The 21,011-nt window shown below is 47.3% G+C and overlaps 1 protein-coding gene across 14 annotated transcripts in view; it reads right to left on the bottom strand.

Moving 5' to 3' along the window:
* LOC102934171 (LIM domain containing preferred translocation partner in lipoma) overlaps nucleotides 1-21,011 on the bottom strand; it is a 517,248-nt gene that overhangs the window by 428,779 nt on the left and 67,458 nt on the right. For 2 of the 14 annotated variants that reach the window (XM_043522987.1, XM_027820284.3), the window contains exon 1: nucleotides 2,679-2,772. The exons of 4 other annotated variants lie outside the window; for them this stretch is intronic. The gene's annotated coding sequence lies outside the window, so the exon portion shown is untranslated. Of the gene's footprint in view, nucleotides 1-2,678; nucleotides 2,773-6,000; nucleotides 6,168-21,011 lie in introns of those variants that run through there. 8 more of the 14 variants (XM_043522982.1, XM_043522979.1, XM_043522978.1 and 5 more) reach the window with 7 other exon arrangements.

Below are 21,011 nucleotides of genomic sequence, written 5' to 3' on the forward strand. Positions count from 1 at the left end.
TCTAGGGGTCTGTCTACCCTGGGAATTTTCAGTACTTTTCCCACGGGTGCACTGGGAACATAGGAACCGCCAGACTGGATCAGACCAGTGGTCCACCTAATCTGGTAACCGGTCACCAACAGCAGCCAGTACCAGCTGATTTAGAGAAAGGCACAAGAAACCTTGCAGAAAACAACTCAGAGCTGTTTATTTCTAACTCCCAATAGTTAGACATTGGCTTAACCCCCAGATGACAGGACGGAAGGGAGCACTAGAAAGAACAGGCAGCAGGAATTTCTACAACACTGACGTGAGCAGTTAGATGACACAATGGTAAGAACTAATGCTCTGTCTATGCTAGAACTCCCACCAATGCTAGCCAGCAGCAAGTAAAGGGTGAACTGTAGATAACAGCAATGGAGAGGAATAGTGAGGGCAATACAACAGAACTGAGAGGGTGAAACCAAAAGGGGAAAACCAGGCTGACAACCAGAGAAAACGTCCTGATAATAAGGCCTCACTGTGCTGTGAAATAATCACAGAAACATAGGGGGAGGGACACCAAGAGGTCATCTACTTCATCCCCACTCCTGGTGCTGAGGCAAAATTAAATATACCTACCCCTGACAGGTGTTTGTCTAACCTGTTCTTAAAACCTTCCAGTGACAAGGATTCCACCACCTCCTAGGTAATTACTCAACGGAAGCCCCGTTGTCTGGGATATTTAGCACAGTTTGGGCCAACCATGAAACACGGGAACAATCCTGTCTTGGCAAGGAAATGGACTGAATAACCCAGTAAGTCTTTTCAGGCTCTAAGTCACACGATCCGATGTGGACAAACTTTCACTACAGAATGGGCTGAGCCCACCACCTCATTTCACACAGGCCAGAGAATGGCTCTTAGTTACTATCAACTTGGGACAAAGCTGAATTAGCAACATACAGGTGAACTACTCTGAGAGTCCCATGTCCACACCCCACTCTCCTCCCTCCATGATCCTAAATCTAGGCATTTATACAGCATCCCTCTCCATGATATCTGAGTGCCCAGCAACACAGTGACACCCAAGATCCCAGTCTCACCGTATCCTTTTTTGCAAAATGATTTTTTCCACAGATTTTACCCTAAAAGTTACTCCCACATGGCAAGCACCCAGCCTCTGTAGGTCACACACCTGTGAGCCCTACAAGTGCAGAAATCCCATCAAAATCAATAGCAGTTCTTTGAACTGAAGTCATATGGGAGTGAGACTTTCCACTGTACATATGGGGGGGTCAGTTGCATAGTCCAGGGTGGAACAAAGCATTCTGACTTTGTAGCCAGACTAGCACCCTTAAGCAAAGGCGGCACGCCTTACAAAAGTAAGATATCAAAAGCCAGCTCATCCTAGAAGTGGGTGAAAGGTAAGTGAGCAAAATCCAGCCTACTGGGGAGTGGAAATAAAAAGAATAATCTAACACTTTATTTAGTCAAACTGAGTACGGCCAATTTATTTCATGGTATAACGCAGAAGCCAGAGCAATTACTGAATTAGTTTTCCCTATCAACACCTCCCACTCACAAACAAAGCCCCAGGGGTGCCGAGATTTCTCCTGAACAATAATGAGAATGAAATCTGTCAATCGGAATGAAAATAAACTGGGTGACAGTAATTGTGTGGGAAATTTCTGCTGTGCTTACCGGCCTGGGAAGGGCCTACCCAGCCTTGCATGGAAAAGTGTGCCAGAGCCTAACACACCTGTCATTATTTCTATAATGATTGGGGTCCCGTTCTACAAGGCACCATACCAATCCTTGCCCTAAAGAATTTACTGTCGCACAATTCAGGAGCAGGACAGAGGAGGCCCGGGAAGCGATATTTAATGGAAAAAGATAGCAAGACAACTCCCTCAAACCAAAGCAATCAGTGTCTCAGCGCATTCCTGTCCCATCAGCTATGTGGCCCACACTGTGCGGTGGAAGCCTGTTGCATCCAGAGCGCAGGATGCCAGACCTAAGGGCCCACTGGCGTCCTGCAAAGACCCTAGTGGAGCATGGCACGCCCACCTAGAAATGAGAGATCACAGGGAGTTGCTCTGGGGCTCTAGTCCCCAACTATTGGAGAGAGACGCAACTAGGGGGTCAGTTGCCCTCCTCCCTGGGCCAAGACGGGGCAGGGCGGGGGACAGCATCCGTCTGCTCCCCGACTCACCTCCAGTCCCCCGTCCCTGGGGCAGTCGCTTGCAGGGTGCCCTTAGGGCCAGATCTGCCCCCCCTGCCCCGCCCCCCCTCCAAGGCAGCCCCTGGGAGGAAGGGGGCCGGGGGCCGTGCCCCCAGGAATGTACCAGGAGGCTCCCAAACAGCATGAGGGGCTCGGACCCCCAAGTGCGGGGGAAGTTTACTGCGGTGCCCCCGTCCCCCCCCCCAATTCGCCCCCTTCCCATGCCCAGCCTGAGACCACCCCCCAAAAAATCTGCTCCCTGCTTCTCCACTCCCCGCCCGCCCCCGCCGGCGGCAGGCTGGAGATCCCCGCCGGGGCCTCTCCTGCCCGCCCCAGCCGGGCCAGCAGCACCCGGCCCGGCGAGGGAGGAGCCGCCGCCGCCCGCGGCCACATGCAGCGCGCGCCGCCCCGCCGGGGGCTCCAGCTGCGGCACAGCTGGGGCGGGGGGGCGGCGGGCGCGCGGGGCGGGGGGGCAAGTGACTCTCTGCAGCCCTACCTCGGGGGGGAGGCGGAGGCGAGCGCGGCGGCGGCGGCGGCGGCAGCGGCGGCGGGAGGGCGGAGGCGGCGGGGGGCGGTGCCGGGGCTGCATCAGCGCCGAGTCCCCTCCCCGGCCCCGGAGGGGCCCCGGCCGCCGCGGCTCCGGCACGGGCCTGGGGCTGCCCCCCGCTCCAGCTCCCTCCTGCCCCCCAAGCCCCCTTCTCCAGCTCCCTCCTGCCCCCCCAAACTCCCTCCTGCCCCCCAAACCCCCTTCTCCAGCTCCCTCCTGCCCCCCAAACTCCCTCCTCCCCCAACCCCCCCTCTCCAGCTCCCTCCTGCCCCCCCAAACTCCCTTCTCCCCCAACCCCCCTTCTCCAGCTCCCTCCTGCCCCCCCAAACTCCCTTCTCCCCCCAACCCCCCCTCTCCCGCTCCCTCCTTCCCCCCCAACCCCCCTTCTCCCGCTCCCTCCTGCCCCCCCAAACTCCCTTCTCCAGCTCCCTCCTGCCCCCCCAAACTCCCTTCTCCCCGCAACCCCACCTCTCCAGCTCCCTCCTGCCCCCCCAACCCCCCTTCTCCAGCTCCCTCCTGCCCCCCCAAACTCCCTTCTCCCCCAACCCCCCTTCTCCAGCTCCCTCCTGCCCCCCCAAACTCCCTTCTCCAGCTCCCTCCTGCCCCCCCAAACTCCCTTCTCCCCGCAACCCCACCTCTCCAGCTCCCTCCTGCCCCCCCAACCCCCCTTCTCCAGCTCCCTCCTGCCCCCCCAAACTCCCTTCTCCCCCAACCCCCCCTCTCCAGCTCCCTCCTGCCCCCCCAAACTCCCTCCTGCCCCAACCCCCCCCTCCAGCTCCCTCCTGCCCCCCCAAACTCCCTCCTGCCCCAACCCCCCCTCTCCAGCTCCCTCCTGCCCCCCCAAACTCCCTCCTGCCCCAACCCCCCCTCTCCAGCTCCCTCCTGCCCCCCCAAACTCCCTCCTGCCCCCCAAGCCCCCTTCTCCAGCTCCCTCCTGCCCCCCCAAACTCCCTCCTGCCCCCCAAACCCCCTTCTCCAGCTCCCTCCTGCCCCCCAAACTCCCTCCTCCCCCAACCCCCCCTCTCCCGCTCCCTCCTTCCCCCCCAAACTCCCTCCTGCCCCCCCAAACTCCCTTCTCCAGCTCCCTCCTGCCCCCCCAAACTCCCTTCTCCCCGCAACCCCCCTTCTCCAGCTCCCTCCTGCCCCCCCAAACTCCCTTCTCCCCCAACCCCCCCTCTCCAGCTCCCTCCTGCCCCCCCAAACTCCCTTCTCCCCCAACCCCCCCTCTCCAGCTCCCTCCTGCCCCCCCAAACTCCCTCCTGCCCCAACCCCCCCTCTCCAGCTCCCTCCTGCCCCCCCAAACTCCCTCCTGCCCCCCCACCTCCCTTCTCCAGCTCCCTCCTGCCCCCCCAAACTCCCTTCTCCCCCAACCCCCCCTCTCCAGCTCCCTCCTGCCCCCCCAAACTCCCTCCTGCCCCCCAAACCCCCTTCTCCAGCTCCCTCCTGCCCCCCAAACTCCCTCCTCCCCCAACCCCCCCTCTCCAGCTCCCTCCTGCCCCCCCAAACTCCCTTCTCCCCCAACCCCCCTTCTCCAGCTCCCTCCTGCCCCCCCAAACTCCCTTCTCCCCCCAACCCCCCTTCTCCCGCTCCCTCCTTCCCCCCCAAACTCCCTCCTGCCCCCCCAAACTCCCTTCTCCAGCTCCCTCCTGCCCCCCCAAACTCCCTTCTCCCCGCAACCCCCCTTCTCCAGCTCCCTCCTGCCCCCCCAACCCCCCTTCTCCAGCTCCCTCCTGCCCCCCCAAACTCCCTTCTCCCCCAACCCCCCCTCTCCAGCTCCCTCCTGCCCCCCCAAACTCCCTTCTCCCCCAACCCCCCCTCTCCAGCTCCCTCCTGCCCCCCCAAACTCCCTCCTGCCCCAACCCCCCCTCTCCAGCTCCCTCCTGCCCCCCCACCTCCCTTCTCCAGCTCCCTCCTGCCCCCCCAAACTCCCTTCTCCCCCAACCCCCCCTCTCCAGCTCCCTCCTGCCCCCCCAAACTCCCTTCTCCCCCAACCCCCCCTCTCCAGCTCCCTCCTGCCCCCCCACCCCCCCTCTCCAGCTCCCTCCTGCCCCCCCACCTCCCTTCTCCAGCTCCCTCCTGCCCCCCCAAACTCCCTTATCCCCGCAACCCCACCGCTCCAGCTCCCTCCTGCCCCCCCAACCCCCCTTCTCCAGCTCCCTCCTGCCCCCCCAAACTCCCTTCTCCCCGCAACCCCCCCTCTCCCGCTCCCTCCTGCCCCCCCAACCTCCCTTCTCCCACCCCCGCGCCCCAAACCCCCTTCTCCCCCAACCCCCCCTCTCCAGCTCCCTCCTGCCCCCCCAACCTCCCTTCTCCCACCCCTGCACCCCAAACCCCCTTCTCCCCCCCAAACTCCCGCTCCCTCCTGTCCCCCAACTCCCTTCTCCCCCGCAAACTCCCTTCTCCCACCCCTGCGCCCCAAACTCCCTTCTCCTGCCCCCAAACTCCCTTCTCCCATCCCCGCGCCCCAAACCCCCTTCTCCTGCTCCCTCCTGCCCCCCCAAACTCCCTTCTGCCCCCCAACCCCCTTCTCCTGCTCCCTCCTGCCCCCCCAATCCCCCTTCTCCCCCCTCTCCAGCTCCCTCCTGCCCCCAAACTCCCTTCTCCCACCCCCGCGCCCCAAATACCCTTCTCTAGCTCCCTCCTGCCCCCCCCAACCCCTTCTCCAGCTCCCTCTTTCTCCCACCCCCGCGCCCCGGCTCCCCCCTCCCCAGCTCCCTCCCGCCCCATCTCCCCCTTCTCCAGCTCCCTCCTGCCCCCCTAAACTCCCTTCTCCCACCCCCGTGCCCCGGCTCCCCCTTCTCCAGCTCCCTCCTGCGCCCTATTTCCCATGTCTCACTCTACCCTAACACCCGGACTGCCCATCTTCCCCCTCCCCCGGCAGACTCCCCATCCTGCCCCCCATCCCTTCCCTACTGCCCCCCTCTGCCCATCCCCCCTTCTCCATCTCTCCCCGGCCGGCACATCCGCTCTAGTGCCCCTCCTGCCACCCCCACCCTCCCCCCCGAACACACACAATGATTCCGCCCCCCAGATCTGGCTCTAGACACAAGCCGACTAAGCAATTGCTTAGGGCCTGGAGCAGCTCAAGGGGGCCCCCTGTTCTCTCTCTATTATGTGTTGGGAGGCCAAAAATATTCCCAGGGGGCTAGCACCGCCTCTAGTGGCCCCCCCTTCTTACCCCTTGGTGCACTCCCCTCCCCCATCTCTGCTCCTGCCCCTTTCCCCCCCTTCCATGCCCCCTATCGCCCCTGCACCATCCCTCCCCCCTTACCTTTCTCTCCTGGCCCCGGGCTGTAGGGGGGGAATCCGAGGGTCTGAAACCAAAGGGAAAGTCAAGGGAAGCCCCTAAAACAAAAAGTGAAACTTATGCCCAGCTCCCGAAGCCGGGCTGGTGCCTCCCCCTCTGCCCCCGGGCTTTGCCCAGAGCGCTGCAGGCTGACGTCAAGGGCCCAAATTCCTGACTTTCCCTGAAGGCAGATTTGTCCATGTAAGGTATTGGGATGGCGACTGCAGCTGCACTGCCCGGGAGTGACAGACACACGGTGGGGGTGGGGGGTTGCAGTGCCCAAGGGGGCAGAGATAGAAAAGGGTGGTTTCCTGCACTGCAAGGGGTGTGGGGGGGAGAGAGAGAGAGAAGGGTGACAATGGGGGCGGGGGTTTACGCTGCATCCCAGGGAATGGACTGGGAAGGCTGCTGAGATAGTATAGGAAGAGGTAGAGGGGCTTTTTTAATATTATTTAAGATTTCCGCTTTAGGGCCCGGTCTTGCAAACATTAAATGCATGTGTTTACATCTTTAGGCATGTAAGCAGGCCTGTGCTTAATCTTTGCAGGATTTGGGGCTGCAGTTTTTTACACATTCAACTTTAAGGTAGTCAGTTGTTTTTTTTTTTAAAGTTTCAAGTAGTTTCAGGTCCTACACCTGCCCAAAGGCTCCCTGTTAATTTTTTGGTACTTTTCCATATCTATTACTTTATTTTTCTCTTCTCCCCAAATTTGTTGTGTGAAAAACCCACACAACACACAGTACAGGGGAAACAGTGAAACAAACTCTACACAAAGAGCTGTCAACTATACAAAGGATGCAAACTGGGGAAAATGGGGAATTTTTTCCTCTAATCTCTTTCAGTTATGCTTGTTACAGTTACTTGTAATTCAAGCACCAGTGGGTTTTGTTTGGATGAGGGTCTGACTTTAAGCATTAGCTGTTTCCAGTTTCCAGGTTGCATTGGCATTACAATTGAGAGGAGCAAGGCAGAAGGGATGCAGCGCATGAGGACTGGGGAGAGCAAACCTGCCAAGCTTCTCATATTTGGAAAGAGATTCTTTGATGTATTTTGAAGCACTTTAAAAGCCTCTCCCTCTGCCGACAAAGGATTTTGCTGTGCTCTTTCAGGGGACGTTTAAAATCTCACTCATCACTTTCTGAAATTTCCATCATTCCATCTGTCACCGTTTGACAGCCCTGAAAGATCAGGAGTTTGCACCCTAAGCCCCTAGTCCTGCATGGGATCTACATGGATAGACTGCTGTGCCAGCAGAGGGTTCAGCTACATAGATCACCTTGCAGAATCAGGTCCAAAGACAGGGATTAATGGATGGGTTTGGGGGCATGGGAGTTTGAAGACTATTTCAGATAGTAGAGGGCTCTTTAATTTATTTAAAGAGAAGGTTAAGGAGTGACTTGATTACAGTCTAAATATCTACATGGGGAACAAATATTTAATAAAGGGATCTTCAGTCTAGCAGAGAAGCTGAAACTAGACAAATTCTGACTGGAAATAAAGGGTCCATTTTTAACATTGAGAGTAATTAACCATTGGAACAATTTACCAAGGGTGAATTCTCCATCACTGGCATTCTTAAAATCATGACAGGATGTTTTTCTAAAAGACCTGCTCTAGGAATTATTTTAGGGAAGTTCACTGGCCTGTGCTTTATATGAGGTTAGAGTAGCCAATCATAATGGTCTCTTCTGGCCTTGGAATCTATGAATCCAACAGGCAAAGGCAGAATAAGATCCAAGAGCTAGAAACTGAAGCTAAACAAATTCAAACTGGAAATGGGATGTAATGTGTGTGTGTGTTTGTTTTAACAATGAGGTAATTAACCACTGGAATTACCACAGGAGGTCAGACTAGATTTTCACAATGGTCCCTTCTCGCCTTAAGTTAAAAGCCCTGATTCTGCAACAACACTAAAGAGAAGAACATTTACAAAGGATTTCATTGTTTTCTCCTCTCTGTTTAATCTTTTACACAAATCTAAAATGGAACTTGCATTATACAACACAAACTTATTAGATACCCATCACACAGTGTCTGGGAAAAGTATTTTAAAATTAAAATGAATGGTTTGGCCCGAGATTAAATAGCAAGGAGTGTTCTCTGTGTAATGTTGCAATGGAAGCCAAAGATCTAATATTTTCTTTGCTGCATGTCCAACACCTACTTCTTCCCTATCTATTAAGTGTATGCCATTAGCCATATTGTGTTGACAGAAGAAAGACTACTTTGAATGCCAATAGCTATTTCCCTCAAAAATCTCGAAGTAATTTGCAAATATTAATTAATCCAGATGCCGAGCTCCACACTCTGAGTTAGCTAGATATTCTGATCTCCATTTTATAGATGGGGAAATTGAGGTATAGGGAGGTTAAGACCAACATTTTCAGAGATGGTGTAAGTGACTTGCACACACAAAAAGTCTGAGGGATACAGAAATAGAAACTAGATCTTTGACTTCCCGTCTAGTGCCTTAGACATACCACTAACTAGCATTATCACTTTAGTGAGAAATTGTGAATATATTCTTATTTCACTATAATGACCAAAACATCAAACTTTGATCATGAAACCAGACACTTTAAAATAGAGAATCTGGAGTAGGGAGAATTGCTTTGCATACAGTCAGAATCAAACTTCTTGAACTGAGTTTGTAAACGTTATTTATTTTAGTGGTACATAGTGCCTAGGCTAGGGCCATTGCCATATAATGCATTCAATTCCCAAAAGGATATAAAGTGTTTCAAAATTTCATAAGCCACTCAATAGGCAATGATACTGAAATCAAGCTATGACTAGGACCATTGTTAATACAAGTCATGTAACCTAGTTAACACACATGGTTAGGAGTCTGTAAGACCAAGGTTCTGTTCTTGCTTCTACCTCTATGACCTTAGACAAGTCACTTCAGCTCTCTGTACCACATGTAAACACAAAGTGTATGTAGCATTTTGTTTTCATGAGCCTCTCTGTTTCTTGGGCTTGGCCTGGCCAAGAAGTGGAAGACTGAGATCAGCCTAAAGCAAAGCCCCAGACCGAGACTTCAAGCCTCCACAATGGGACACATAAGCAAAGGTCTAATTTCAACCATCCAGAACATGGTGTTTGAAACCCAGACTTTCCAGAATGTCAGGGTGCTTGCATTTAGTCCTTTTAGAGACATTTGATCTGCAAAGTCAGATCCAGTTCTAGAGCTTGGACTTATTCCCCTCTCCAGTGAAACTCCCCAAAGCATAAGAGAAGTTGTTCGCTTGGTGAACTAATTCCCCTGTGGGCTAGCCTTTGCAGGACTGAAAATCACAGTAAGAAGCCAGTTCCTGTGAGAGTCACAGCCTAATTTTCAACCAAGAGAGGATCCGATGAGTATTAGATCAGTTGGAGGCGCCTCTGAACCAAAGCTCTGGGGTTTTCTGAGATTCATCCATTGCAATTTGGTGATGGATTTTTTTTATATTTTTTTTTAAACTCTGGAATCTGCTGCAATAGGTTTGAGATTTCACGTTTTAAGGGGGATTCCCTGAGAGCATGTTCAAAATCTGAGAGTGCTCAGCAGTGGCGCTGATGTGGGTGCTGCAACCATGAAAGATGCTATTCCGAAAAGACGGGGAACAGCAAGATGAGTACTGACTGTGCCAGTGGGCTGCAAAGGAGACAGCTTGAGAACCTTCCACTATCTCAAGTCACTTCAGAAGAGGGGACATTTTTCAAATTTAAAGATATATGTTCATTTGCCGATTTGTTTCAAAGTGACTGGAAGACCCCAGAGTACTGATACACCAAAGCTTTGTCATTTCCCATTTTTGGCAGACATGCTTGTCTGTATGCCAGACTGACATTTAATATAAATCACTGACATTCACAGAATGTGAGCCAGGCCTGTGTGGGATCCTGCACTGATCTGATGTGCTGCAATCTCCAGTTTGTATCCCCATCTCTTTCCTTGAGTACCAGAGATGGTGCCTAGCAGCAAATGAGAAAGCTTCTCTGTACCTATTCATGAGCCAGATGGTTCATTCACAGCCTCAATTTTACTTGTATCCGCACTAACCTGGCATTTTGCTGTCAGCCACAGGTTTTGATACCTACAATTCTGAATGACTCTTTACATATAAACTAACCCTGCATCATTTGACCTGATGAGGTTCAACAAGGACAGGTGCGGAGTCCTGCACTTAGGAAGGAAGAATCCCATACACTGCTACAGACTAGGGACCGAGTGGCTAGGCAGCAGTTCTGCAGAAAAGGACCTAGGGGTTACAGTGGACGAGAAACTGGATGAGAGTCAACAGCGTGCCCTTGTTCCCAAGACGACCAATGGCATTTTGGGATGTATAAGTAGGGGCATTGCCAGCAGATTGAGGGATGTGATCATTCCCCTCTGTTCGACATTGGTGAGGCCTCATCTGGAGTACTGTGTCCAGTTTTGGGCCCCACACTACAAGAAGGATATGGAAAAATTGGAAAGAGTCCAGCGGAGGGCAACAAAAATGATTAGGGGGCTGGAACACATGACTTATGAGGAGAGGCTGAGGGAACTGGGATTATTTAGTCTGCAGAAGAGAAGAATGAGGGGGGATTTGATAGCTGCTTTCAACTATCTGAAGGGGGGTTCCAAAGAGGATGGATCTAGACTCTTCTCAGTTGTACCAGATGACAGAACAAGGAGTAATGGTCTCAAGTTGCAGTGGGGGAGGTTTAGGTTGGATATTAGGAAAAACTTTTTCACTAGGAGGGTGGTGAAGCACTGGAATGGGTTATCTAGGGAGGTGGTAGAATCTCCTTCCTTAGAGGTTTTTAAGGTCAGGCTTGACAAAGCCCTGGCTGGGATGATTTGATTGGGGATTGGTCCTGCTTTGAGCAGGGGGTTGGACTGAATGACTTCCTGAGGTCCCTTCCAACCCTGATATTCTATGATTTCAGTCTTCATCCATCTATCTGTTACCCTGCATTCTTTTGGACCTTTACTATTTATTTTAGTTAATGTTTGTGCTGTGAAAATGTAAAGGCCACAGTTCAGCGTAGCACCTAAGTACGTGCTTAATTCATTTGACTTCAGTAGACTTAAGCATACATCTCAGTATTTAAATGAAGTGCGTAAGTGTTTTACTAGATCAAGGCCTAAATCAATATTGTCTAGTGCAGTGGTTCTTAACCTTTACTGCAGCCTGCACCCCTTTGGTTCTCAAAATATGTTCTCGCACCCCTTATCAAAAATTGTTGAAGTAGGTCAGTTGTTTAAACCTAGATATATTTTTTGTTTGTATATTACAGTAAACGTTAAAAAATGTATGTTAATAAATACATAGGTTTGATGAAACAAAGTAGTTGTACTTACGTGCCTGTGCTTAATTTGTGTTTTCGATGATTTACCTTCTGAAAATATCTGGCATGTCTCGCACCCCCAGAAAGGGCCTCTCGCACCCCCGTGTGTGCACCCCAAGTTAAAAACCACTCGTCTCTAGTGATTACATCAGAGAACTGGGAGCCAAGACTCCTAGATTCTAGGCTTTACCAGTGACTCACTGTGTTACCCTGAGCAAGTCACAACCACAGCTGGTCAAAAATGTTGACATTGGACAATTTTTTTCAATCAACATTTAAAATTTCAACCAGCCACTAAAATTTAGCCAAAATGTGGACAATTTCATTAAGTTTTTCAACCAGTTTTAGTTTCCGCCTCCGTGAGCCTCAGTTTACCAGCCCAAAAAATGGGTACCCCACCAGGGTTTTGTGGGGTTTAAGTAATTAATGCAGGTTGCTACATTCTCTGTAATTCCCTCTCTCTGCACACTTTTAATCGATATTCTACGTAAGTATCTCACTTCCACGTTTTGATGATTAAAAGTTGCATGTTTTGTTTTGGAAAAAGTAAGACCAGGATCAAATTATTTGAAGGTAACAGTGGAAAAACACCTAAGTGCAAGACACTGGTTTCCCCCTACCCCCACCCCTATTTTCCATTGACAAATGATTTGGGCAGTTTTTTATTTTTTTATGCTCTGAGCCTCCCCAATGAGAATGGAAAGGAAAATATTGAAAGTACGAACCATATGTCTTCTCCTAGCGGCAGCAAGATGAAGAGTCGCAGCTTGTTGGAAGAAAAACAACAACAAAAAAGCACCAGAATTCCTGTGTTGGCTCTGGAAAACGTTGCATGTGTTGTCAGGGGAGAAAATTACCTATGTGAGAAGCCAAGAAATAGACAAATACTATTTTATCTGGTATCTTTTTAGTGGATATGCTGAAAGAGAGCCTTTGGAAGGCAGTAAAACTGGACAGAGCTTCTGTATTTATTAAAGGAATGGCTTTTATTATTTCCATAAGGAATTCCTTTGCCCATAGCCCACATATTCATTGCCACTTTGAGAATACATTTTTAATATTACATTCAATACTACCTCTTTTGTCTGTCTTCTGAGATTGTGCTTTAAGTAAATAAACAGTTGTAGAAAAAACGCGTATGGCCATATAGATCGGATCTTTACGCGCAAAGAGTGCCCGCTGATGAAATTCACATGTGATATTAAAGTGGAGAAGCTGTACATACTAGAGAAGGCTGAAATAATACACAGACACAGGGGGGAGAGAATCAGAAACATGGGCTAAAAAACCAGATTCCACCTACTGAAAGACAAGTGAATCAATCTGACCGGAGAAAAATCTGAAACTAATATTCAAATAGGAAGGACATGTCTGAATAAAAGAGATGTAAAGGTGGTAGGGGACTATACATTAGACAGGAGCTGTTTGATATAGCTGCAAAATAGGGCCGTGACCTTTGGACTGTATAGATGAATGGAGCACATCGTGGAGCAGGGAGGTAATAATTGGCCTTTCTGTATGGCTCTTGTGGAAATACAACTGGAGTATTGCGTCTGAGTTCTGGACGCCTCCTTACCAGAGAGGTGTTGTTTACAAGCTGGAGGGAATTCACGGGGAGAACATGACTAAAGGCCCGAGGGAATGATTGTGGGGAATGATTCTGAGAGCTGAAGCTGTATCTCTTGGCTAAGTGATGTGACAGAAAAGTTTTAACTAGGTTACCAGACTAACACTGAAACAAAGGATAATGTAAACCAAACAGCAAGAAGAGAAAGGATGTTTCTCTGGTGGTTAAGGTGCTGACTGGGACTCAGGAGATCTGGATTTAATCCCCAGCTCTTCCATAGAACGGCTGTGGAACCTTGGGCAAGTCACTTATTCTTGCTGTGTAAAATTTTCCAAAGTACCTAAGTGACTTAGGTGCTTTGGCAAGTTTTACCTTCTGTGCCTCAATTTCCCATCTGTAAAATGGAGATAATACTTCCCTACCTCTCAGGAGTCTTGGTAGGATACATTCATTAATGATAGGTATATCTACCCATATTGCAGTAAAAGCCCCATATCCCTTCCAACAGTTAAATCTAGAGTGAAGGCAGCACTTAGCCAGGTGTTGGAGGGGAAAACCTGAATTACCAGGGAACTAGATGAGATTGCTTAATCTCACTCTTCCATCTCACGTTTCAATGATTTGATGTCTTGAGGGTAATGTGAGACACTTCTGAATAATTTTCTTCTCTTCAATTTTAATTTTTAAACATTGACACACAGCTGCTGCAGTGATGTGCGCAATATAGAACCCTGAGGAACTCAGCAGCAATCCCGGTAGTCTGATAGAAATGTAAAGTATCACATTCTCCAGTGCCAACTCTTTGGCCTAAATTGGTTACATGACATACCATTGTCAAGGATGCACATCCAGTCTTTTTTTTATGTATATATAGAAGCCAAATCATTCCAACACAGCCATGCTGACTCCTTGAATGCAAGAGTTAACTAATTGACCTTCATACCCTGATATGCAGATTAAATAGGGAAATTGACATCAGTCTCATTATTAGTATTATGACTGTGGACCGGTGGTCTGTACAGAATTGCATGCAAGGTCTGGCTCCTCTAATTTTTCTTGTAAGTATGTTAGTATTACTATTATGAACTTCAATTCTAAAAAAAAACAAAACCAAAGAAACTGTACACTTGGGTGTGAACCCTACCACCAGTCCAAACTCTCCCCAACCTTAGGGAAAGCTCACATTCAGATCCCAACTTTGTGATTCAGGCTTTTCAGAGTACGCAGGGTTGAGGCATCTCACCTCCATCTGCTCGTAGCGTGAAACAGTCTTGTCTGTGCCTGCTGTAGGTCAGCGCTCTGAAACTGCCAGCCTCTGGCAACACAGGCCCGGCCTTCCAGACTTCCACAGGGCTCGCTCTCTCTATACAGGTTAGCGAGAAGCACCCGCCAGCCCCCAATTCCTCCAAGCAACCCTCTGAAGCATTAAGTCCCTGTTCCACTGAACACTCAGATCCAGTACTCCCAAAGGAATAGCACACGTCAGCTTCAGACTCAGGATCACCGCTGAACACACAGCACTTACGTTTTCATACAGTGAAAACAAGAATAAGTTTACCATCAAAGAACAGAGTGGAGTGATAGGGAGTGAGAAAATTGGAAACAAATGGTTACATATGAAACAAAATCATGACACTTTCCAGAGCCTAAACTTAACTAACAGGGCACTCCCCTAACTCCAACAAGATGCTCAAATAAATTGGTTAGTCTCTAAGGTGCCACAAGTACTCCTTTTCTTCTTCCAACAAGATAGTTTTCCCTGTATTTTCAACCACTTTAGCTGAGATCCCTTCTCATAAGACCAAGCCTGCTGGCAGCTTGCTCTCACAGATTAAAGGAATGAGGGTGTACCTCTCTACCCCTTAGTTATACCCACAAAAGTTCACATGTAAACAGGGCTTTCCCCAGCTGGTTCAATTCTTCCTGTACATTTCCTCACTTTGAAGACTTCACAATCATTCACTAGCGTTCAGCTTTGATTGTAAGTGGATGCCCATTGTGAACCACACAATACTTAATTTGCATGTAAACAGATAGACAAACCTTTCTTGCCTGAAAGAAACCTGCTTTTTCACTTTTCTGGTGACCAGTCCCTAGTCAGAGACTTTAAAAACATAAGAACGACCACACTGGGTCAGACCAAAGGTCCATTCAGCCCAGCATTCCATCTTCCAGAGTGAATGAACAGAACAGGTAATCATCAGGTGATCCATCCCCTGTCACCCATTCCCAACTTCTGGCAAACAGAGGCCAGGGAAACCATCCCTGCCCATCCTGGTTAGTAGCCAGTGATGGACCTATCCTCCATGAATTTATCTAGTTCTTTCTTGAACCCTGTTATAGTCTTGGCCTTCACCACATCCTCTGGCAAAGAGTTCCACAGGTTGACTGTGCATTGTCTGAAGAAATACTTCCTTTTGTTTGTTGTAAACCTGCTGCCTATTCATTTCATTTGGTGACCCCTAGTTCTTGTGTTATGAGGAGGAGTAAATAACACTTCCTTATTTACTTTCTCCACACCAGTCATGATTTTATAGACCTTTACCATATCCCGCCTTAGTCATCTCTTTTCCTAGCTGGAAAGTCCCAGTCTTATTAATTTCTCCTCATACGGAAGCCGTTCCAGACCCCTAATCATTTTTGTTGCCCTTTTCTCTACCTTTTCCAATTCCAATATATCTTTTTTGAGATGGGGTGACCAGATCTACACGCAGTATTCAAGATGTAGGCGTACCATGGATTTATATAGGGCAATGTAATTTCCAGTATATATACACACAAGTCGTCTCATACTTTCCATACATACATCTTACAATGTTTCTGATGACCAGTATGACACAAGCTTTCTTTCGAGACCTTACACGACATTCTTTTGGTGAATTCATGGGATTCCCTGTCCCTCTGTACCCTCTGCCACTCGGCATCCATAGGTTCTTGGGTCACACTCATGTCTACTGAAAAAGACTTTTTAGAAAGTATCTCCATTATCTGTCCAAATGTCAGCGTTATGGTTATGGAACTATTTCCACCTCTGCCATTTTCTGGTCTCTGATTTTTCCCTTCTCAAGTGTTTGGCCTCTTGCCTTTACCTGTCATAGGGTGGAATCTGGCAGTTCTTTCACTCTTAGACTGGGACTTCCCTGTAAACCAACTGCCTATCAACCTGCAGGCCTCACTGGGTTTCAAGCACCTGTGTTTCCTCCTTTTCAGAACCCATGACAAGTGATAGTGACCCACAGCCTTCCTAAAACACGTGTGTTTTTTATTTAGCAGTGATGGCTGATTCTAGGGGCGTGCGAGCAGGGTGGTCATGCTGGGTGCCAACTTCCAGGGGATTTCTGCTCTGATTAGCTGGCTTTCTTTTTTTTTTTCTTTTTTTTTTCTTTTTTTTTAATTTAAAACTCCACCAACTGGCCGGTTGTGAGTTCATTTTGTCCTCAGCTGCTGGGGGCTGGGTGGGCACTGAAAATGTTTTCCACCCTGGGAGGCAGAATGGCTTGGGCCACTCATATTGCAGTTGCAAGAAAACATTAGAGAAAGATTTTGCAGCAAACATACATGCTACATGCATATTTAGTCTCAACTACTCTTGCACCTCGCTGCAAGCTAAGTTAGATCAGCTTTCCCCTTCGGCTACAGGAACAGACTAGAACCAGTTTACATTCTCCTAGCAAGCCAGATCCTCCTGCGTGTCTGTAGGACACAGCCTTGTTCTCCTTTTCCTACTCACCCTGTTCAAAATAGTTCTGGTGTTCCCCAAGGGGAGCAGACTAGAGCCATTAATGCTACACGCTCTGGCATTTTCCCATAACCACTCAAGTTTAAGCGATCAGGTGACTAGTAGAAAGAGCCACCCAGCAAGACCCCTAGGGTGAAATATCCATTCCATTCTTTGGTACACACACCACACTGGTACCTGGGTCTGCCACAATATTAATCATTTTTAACGAGCACTCTCGCATTTGTCACAGCTAGTACAACTGAACCTCTCCAATGCATATATATATATATATATAAAATGTTTTTCACTTACATAGCAAGTTCTATCCAAGGATCTCAAAGCTCTTTGCCAACAATGAATCAAGCCACACAGTACTCTGAGGCTAGATAACTGAACAAATAAAATAGGGCCTCATCCGGTGACTGGGGATTAGATTATAATATGTAAATATTTTCCCAGATGGAAAAACAGAGAGGTAAATGACTCGCCTGATGTCACAAAGTCTGAGATGGAGTTGGAAATAGAATCCCAACTTTCTAACATTTAGTTCTGTGCTCTTAACCAAAAGACCTTCCTTCTCCAATGAATGGGAGACCATATGGGAATCAGCGAGTAAACAAATAAATGTGGTAAACCTTATATCACAAAATAAACTTTCCTTTGTGAAGCACTGAGATCCATAGATTAACAAGCACAATAGAAAAGCTAAGTATCACCATGCTTCACATTTTCATGGACTGATTGGTTACCATCATCCTCCCAGATTTAAGAATTTTATTAAGATGATGTTAAAATAAAAAGAAAGCGGTACAGAGTTTAAGTGTAGAAGTTTCTGGTTATCAGGGAATAACAAACAGATTATCAAGGGGTGCGAAGTTCGGTTTAGGATCGGATGGCGTAAAGAATACATAATCTGAAATATCCCCAGTTGGGGGGTAAAAGGTTAACAGGGCAAAGTACAGACATTGAGATATGAGGGTATGTTGTTCATATAATGTCTATGTTCAGGTGTGGAGTATAATGAGTGGATACAATGATGAGGATGGATTTACCCTCATATGGTGAGATTTAATGTTCAGTGAGTTTATGGTTCCGGATGCTTCAGAGAGATTAAATCTTTCCACCTGAGACAGCTCTCAATGGCCATTAGTTCTATTGTAGCTATACAAACATCAACATTTCCTGAATCAACCAGGAGCACGGTATTCGTCCCAATGGGCTGTGGCTTCATGTTATTTCTTTCATTTCTTAGACAATTCCTTCTGATCCATTTGAAACCTGTGTTCTGTTTCATTCGCTGAACAGCTAAATTTCGAGTCTTTGACATGACAAAATCAGCATGAGCAAAGGGGGAACACACAGGAGCCTTAACCATTCATCCCTTCCATCTTCAGATACATCCCGGGGAGATAACTTTGCCACCCCACCATTAGAGAGACATGGTTGGTTGGGTAAGATCTTGTATTGGTTCACCACAGAATTTGGTCTAATAAAAGATATTACCTCACCCACCTTGTCTCTGTCATATCCTAGGACCGACACAGCTACGACACCGCATCCAACCCACCACTGGCATTTCTTGCAAGTTGTGAAGATCCCACATCACATGGAACAGGTGTATTAATAGAATCAACAACCAGAGACAGAAGAAGCATGTTAGGATAGTTACAAACACCAGAGTTACGAACTGACCAGTCAACCACACGCCTCATTTGGAACCAGAAGTACACAATCAGGCAGCAGCAGCAGCAGCAACAAAAAATAAATAAATAAAAATAAAAAAGCAAATACAGTACAGTACTCTGTTAAATGTAAACTACTAAAAAAATAAAGGGATATTATAAATAAATTATAATACATTCTTCTTCTGCATAGTAAAGTTTCAAAGCTGTATTAAGTCACTGTTCAGCTGTAAACTTTTGAAAGAACCACCATAACGTTTTGTTCAGAGTTATGAATATTTCAGGGTTATGAACCTCCATTCCCAAGGTGTTCGTAATTCCGAGGTTCTACTGTACCTTGTCCATCCATTCCACACCCTTTTCTGGCTAATGGAGGATTCCTCCTTACAATGCAGGGTGTATTGATTTAAATGAAAGCAATTTAAATAATCAGTTTCAATCAGCAAGCAGGAAACCATTAAAATCGTTGATTTTAACTGTTTTGTATTTGTTCACTTATTTTCCTAAAGAAAGGTTGATTCTCATGGCTTGGTAACTATTAAAACCATGTTGATTTGCAATTAAATGTAGGCTTTACACTAATTTGCTTACTCTCTTTGTTAACCAGGAGGATACATTATATTATCTATGCACATTTAAAAATTATATAGCTCCACTTTCATTTATGTAGATTCTTAATTTTTACATTTTTTTATTTTGTTAGAAAATGGTGAATGGTGTATTCCTTATTTAGTAGGTGATGAATATTTTTTACTTGTGATTTATATCAAGCTCTATTTGGATAGAAATTCAAATTCAATTAAAAATGCACAAGAACAGCATTCTCATTTTTTTTGTAATTAAATAAAACTACCTTACATGTGCTTGATACACAAGAAAAAATTGTTTATCAAAACATGTTTTGCATTTAAAACTAACTGATCTATTAAACAAAGGAAGTATCTGTAGTTAATGAATTGAACTGATTGTTTCCGGTGAGCATGTCATTCAAGGTTTTAGAACTGGTAGATCTCATCCTTTCACAGCTAGTTGTTATTTATAGGTTGGAAGCAGAAAACAAGCATTCCTGCTTTTTCAACTGCAAATTGATTTCTCAACTTTGAATGACCTTAGTTATTGAAGTGAGCTAATTGAATAAACACATGAAAAAAATATTCTGTGCAGCTGCAGAAGAGACTACTGCTGTTAAAAGCTGATTTAGCACTTCAACAAATGAGTTTAAGGTGTTTAACCAGTGACTTCCCCCAATCCAGTGGTCAGACTTTCTTTAAAACTTGGCAGGAAACATGTACTACTTAATTTTTATAATATTTATAATATGTATTTAAATGTAGGCCTTCATATAGGTTGCCAATTTCAAAATTAAATTATAAATAGGTTTATGTTTTAAAAAATAAACCTGCATTTAATTTAAATCAATTTTTATCCATCTTGCTACAGTATATTCTCAGTGCTTCGCCTAGTCTAGAATTAAATGGCTCAAGTGATGGGGCTTTTATCTTCTCCCTTGGGAAACTAGTCTATAATCTAAGAGCTGTCAATTATTTTCTGACATTCATCAGACATTTTCCTTGTAAATTTGATCAGGTTACTCCACCTTTTGAAACCAGCCTGAAATATTCCTCTCCCTCTCTGGGATTTTGCCCCCTTCAGATAATGGAGTGAAGCCGTGGTTAAGATCCATTTCAACAGAATTCACTTGCAGGAGTAAAGGGAAACCATCTTTCCCTACCTGGAAAGGAGGAAAAGCTGAGACACTCATTAATTCAGCTGAAAGCATCAGGCGTTTGCAACCAACAGAATCATACTCTGTTACCTCTTTGTTCCTCATCTCAAAGGAATTCCATCTATCTGGCCTGGTCAGGGAGCTAAGGGGTGACATGATGGATACATTCACTGGAGGAGGAGGGATCACCATGCTCAGGAGAGGAACAAAAGGAGGCAGGATGACTGTGGAAGCCCTAACTCCTGCTTGGATCCCAGAGGACACCCGTGTATGCCATGCCTCTTGCAACACCGGTTGGAAAGCTGTGGTCTGCACTCATCTTTACAGCTGCTTGCTGGTGTGCACTGGGAGACGGGGCCATTCCCCACCCAGAAATGCCTGCTGGGACCTACCAGCACTCCAGACCACACTGGTTTTTTACACATACACCTTGTGTAACCCACTGTTCCATGTGTGTTGCAGGTCCACTTCTGTGCCCATTCCACAGAAGAAAATATGCCTTTTAGGGATAGAGTCAAGGAGCTCCATCTATTTAGTTCAACATAAAGAAGACTAAGGGATGACTTGATCACAGTCTTAGTACCTAGATAGGGAAGAAAAACTGATAACGGGCTCTTCAGTCTAGCAGACAAAGGTCTAACAAGAGCCAATGGCTAGAAGGTGAAGCAAGACAAACTCAAACTAAAGATATGGCTCAAAATTTTAACAGTCCTTGGAACAATTTACCAAAGGATGTGGTGGGTTTTCCATAACTGAGAATTTAAAAATCGAGATTGGATGTTTTTTTGAAAGATCTGCTTTAGAATTAGTTCAGGAAGTCCTACGGCCTGTGCTTTGCAGGAGGTTAGACTAGATGATCACAATGGTCCCTCTGGCCTTGGAATCTACGAATCTATGATGAGAGTCTGTTACAGGCCCTTCTGAGGACCCCTGGCTCTTTAGCTCAAACTAAAGCAGCTCATGCTGTTAGCTATGGAGAT

Source organism: Chelonia mydas, chromosome 9 (genome assembly GCF_015237465.2).
Source record: "Chelonia mydas isolate rCheMyd1 chromosome 9, rCheMyd1.pri.v2, whole genome shotgun sequence".
In the NCBI taxonomy this organism is placed as follows: domain Eukaryota; kingdom Metazoa; phylum Chordata; order Testudines; family Cheloniidae; genus Chelonia; species Chelonia mydas.